Genomic DNA, 4,011 nt, shown 5'->3' on the forward strand with positions numbered 1-4,011 from the left:
TTCCTTGGCTGGGGCAAGGACCAGAGGAGGACACTCCAGGTCCAGGCTGCTGCAGAAGACATGGCTGGTGCTATTATGAGACTGAGTGGTGTCTGGGGAGAGTGCTGAGCTCCTTACCCAGAGGGAAGTGAAGAGGAAGCAGCCCTGAGACCTAAGTTGGTGACCAGGCTGGGTTCGCTCCAGGTGAACTTGGAAAGTAGGTGAAGACTATTTCCAGCAACTTCCTTTGCTGCACCAGCTCCTGTCTCATAGGGTCCTCTCTTCCTATCCTTAGCTCAGTTCTCTCCTCCTCTCTCTGGCTGTACTCAAGTCCTCCCCATCTCCACCACTTCACTGAAACTGTCCTCTCTAACATCACCAATGGATACCAAATCCAGTGGAAACGTCTCAGTGCTCATCTTATTTGACACGGCGTTGGACAGTGGAACTGTAGTGGGTTGAGGAGAGAATGGGAGGTGAGGGTGTGGAGATGATAGAGGTATTTTATGTATTTTCCTCTGAGAAGACACGAGAGAAACTTCTACCAGCATATGGAAAATTGGGACATGAACACTAGGGTCTTGAGTTTAGCCTGGCTTTAGGTGAGGCTGCTTCCTTCCCTAAAACTGGTCCTGGTGGGAGAAGTGAGAATGACAGTGGTGGGGAACTCTTCCTTCTGGTGAGGACAGGACTCAGAGACTACAAAGATGTTTACTCTGCCCTCCCAGGCCTCGGGTGACATTAAATGATGATTTCTATTTTTGTCAATTACTTCTCATTTTTGTGTGTTACCTTATGAGGCAATAAAATGGATATACACTGTTGAATGTAAGTCATTTGAAGTTGTGAGTTGTTTTGGATTTCAACTCTAAACTCTCACTTAACAAGGTAAGCCACAAGGTTAACCACAGGATCTGTGAGTTGACAGATCTATTCCACTTAGACCTGTCAACTTATATATTTCCGTCATTCCAAAATTATTCATAATAAGTGGGAATTCCCTGGTGGTCCAGTGGTTAGGACGCTGCATTTTCACTGCTGACGGCCCAGGTTCAATCCCTGGTCGGGAAACTAAGATCCCACAAGCTGCAGGATGCAGCCAAATAAAACAAAAAAAGAAACAAACAAACAAAAAACCTCAAAACAAACCAAAAACACAAAATTATTCATAATAGCCATAAAAACTGGAAACAATTGAAATATCCATCAACAAGTGCATGGATAAACAAAATGTGATAATTCATACAATGGAAGTCTACTCAGCAATAAAAAGGAATGAGCTACTGATACATGAGCTACATAACAGCATGGTTTCTATAACTGGATAGATTGTAAAAATGTTGTTATACTGAGTGATAGAAAACTTGCCCAAGTAAATACAGTATGATTCCATTTACCTGACTTTCTAGAATATATAAAACTAATCTATGATGGTAAAAAATCAAGATGATGATTGTCTCTGATTGTTAGGGTTAGGGTTAGGAAAGGAAAGGTATATGAGGGAACTTTCTAGATGATGGCCATGTTCTTTGTCTTGATAAGGGTTTGGGTTACACTGTTTTATGCCTTTGTCAGAATTCATCAGATAGCAATTTAAGGTGTGTGTGTGTGTGTGTGTGTGTGTGTGTGTGTGTGTGTGTGTGTGTTTCACTGTGTATAAATTTAACCTCAAGAGGAAAAAAACCCCAAATATTGAACTTCAGTTAATGATATGCTTATGGATGTACTGGGGGGAAGTGAACTGACATTTGCAACTCACTTTAAAATGTATTTTTTTAAAAAGATGGGCTAATGGGTGAATAAAGGGATAGATATGTAATAAAGCAACTGTAGCAAAAGGTTAATTGTAGAATCTAGGTATTGATATGGGTATTCACTATAAACTTCCTTAAATTTTTCTCTGTTTGAAACATTTTCATATTAAAGAGGAAAAAAAAAAGCAAACCAGTTCAAAAGGAGCCTCACTTGGGGGCACTTTGTGTCTGGAATTCTGAGCCCACCCCTGGCTGAGTTGCCATCATTGCCAGACTCAGTGGTGCATGGATCTTCTGCCCCCTCTTCTGTCATCATTATAGTCTAGGTTATTCTTTCCAACCACCTAGGCAACCTCTTTAAGCCAGTTTTTATTCCTGGACTTGCCTGGGGGTCATCTGTCCTGCCTACCCTTCTTCCATTAGAGTGGTGGATAACTTACAAATGTACAATTGTTGAATGGAAAATATTGGGAAGCACAATATTTCCTTACAAGCTGCCAATGATTACTCTTGATTGCACGGGAAGAGAGATGCAGGGACTTAGAGCTTGATAGATTGGCAAACATTACTCCCACTTCTCTCCTTCCTTGCCCCCTCCTCTGAACTCTATTGAATTTGTAATGATGCGATCTTTCACCTCCCCAAATTGTATTGTAAAACCAGAAAACATACATTCTCTGGAATTGACATTCCCATCTCATGACCTCATTTGGCCAGGGGTTCAGCTACGATTTGCCTGGAGGTTCACATCCCCCTGCGTGGGGTTGAGCTGACACCGCATAACCCATGACCTTCCCACCATTGCAATCTCTTGCACACGGATATTACACAGAATGCCAAGTGTAGGTCAAAAGAGGCTGCCGGGAAAACATTTTTTTTAAAGCTTCCTTCTTCTCCATGCTTGTCTGCTTGCAAACAGAATGCTGCATTTGATATTTTTCCATTGTTATCTCAAGCCTTTTGTGCAGGAAAATAAGGTATAAATAAATGAACACATAAGTAAATCTTTATTTTGAGGCAGAGAACTGTAAGTTAACCCCTGCCTTAGCATGTAAAGTTGTTTCTATCAAAAGATATAGTTGAGCTAGATGGAGGACGCTCATTTATTTGATCTAAAATCACTAGAAGAGAAAGCTGTTGGCCCACGTCTCAGTTTCTCAGGTAATCAGAAAGCATTTATGTTGACAGTTAAGATGTAGCCTGGAGTGCCGCTCCAAGGGTCAGAGTTGGCCTTTGAAGGAAAGCCAGGTTTCAGCAAGGAGGGCCAAATGCATTTGCAGTAAGACCAGAGAACAGACATGAAGCCCTGTTTCTGTGGCTGGGCTGATTTGTATTCATTCATTTGATAAATTTTTCTTGAGCACCTACTTTGTACCAGGCATTGTTCTTGGGCTCTCAGGTCCTTGTGTATGGTCTGTTATGTGGCACTGTTAATTCTGTGTAGTTCAACTCTTCTGCCAGACTTCGACCCTTCTGGTTGTGTTTTGTTCTATTCATCCCAGCAGTTTTTTTTCACCTCTGTTGTTTCACTGGGTGAATCATCAGGCCCCTCATGGTTGGTTAAATGCTGATGTTCTGTGACTACGAGCAAAGCTTAGAAATGGCCCAGTGGCAGACCATGGGAAGGTGGCAGGAACAGCAGCCAGGGCTCAGGCTCCTGACAGTTGGCAGCTGCTAACTCCTCCTTAAAAAGCCAGGCAGGACCTGATGGTGCCAATCCAAGAGGTGCCAAGCTCTGGAAAGAGATGAACTTTCTTTGCTGTAGCCTTGGATTTTGAATAACTACCTACAGTTGGCTAGTCAGCTGGCATCCCCGTGTGCATATATTGATGGCTTACTCAGGTGGTGGGCTGTGTCCTTTATGCCTGCTGGCCTGGGTGAAATGTCTCAAGTTGACTTGTTGATAGGAGTTTGTTGGCAGAGGCTGTGAGACTGTGGCCCTGTGTTCAAATCTGAGGTCGGCTAATGGCCACGCTCCCCAGATGAAAACCCTTTACTCATCCTTATTACTTTGCCATCTCCTTCCTCTGCTTATCTACTCCAGACTGCCCTACAAAAGCCAGTCAAAAATGATACAAAGGGCAGCCATGAACTGGCTGTAAATTACAGCCAGAGTAATGTTTGAAATTCTTCCTTGAGGGCCTAGCTCCTCTTGAAGCCCACTTCATGTGCTTTAAAAATGTTTTGTAAAAGCTGGTGCCCTTTCTTTCCCCTGAGTTTGTTGAGTCTAAGGATGTATCTGCATCTGTGTACATTTGCATGTGTTCTAGTGTGAGCA

At 42.8% G+C, this 4,011-nt stretch overlaps 1 non-coding gene across 1 annotated transcript; it reads left to right on the forward strand.

Annotated features, from left to right (window-relative positions):
- The first annotated feature begins 977 nt into the window (after nucleotides 1-977).
- Nucleotides 978-1,050, forward strand: TRNAE-UUC (transfer RNA glutamic acid (anticodon UUC)). The gene has a single exon. It is a non-coding gene; the product is annotated as a tRNA-Glu (tRNA).
- The last annotated feature ends 2,961 nt before the right edge of the window (nucleotides 1,051-4,011 follow it).

Source organism: Lipotes vexillifer, unplaced genomic scaffold (genome assembly GCF_000442215.2).
Source record: "Lipotes vexillifer unplaced genomic scaffold, Lipotes_vexillifer_v1.1 scaffold847, whole genome shotgun sequence".
Lineage (NCBI taxonomy): Eukaryota > Metazoa > Chordata > Mammalia > Artiodactyla > Lipotidae > Lipotes > Lipotes vexillifer.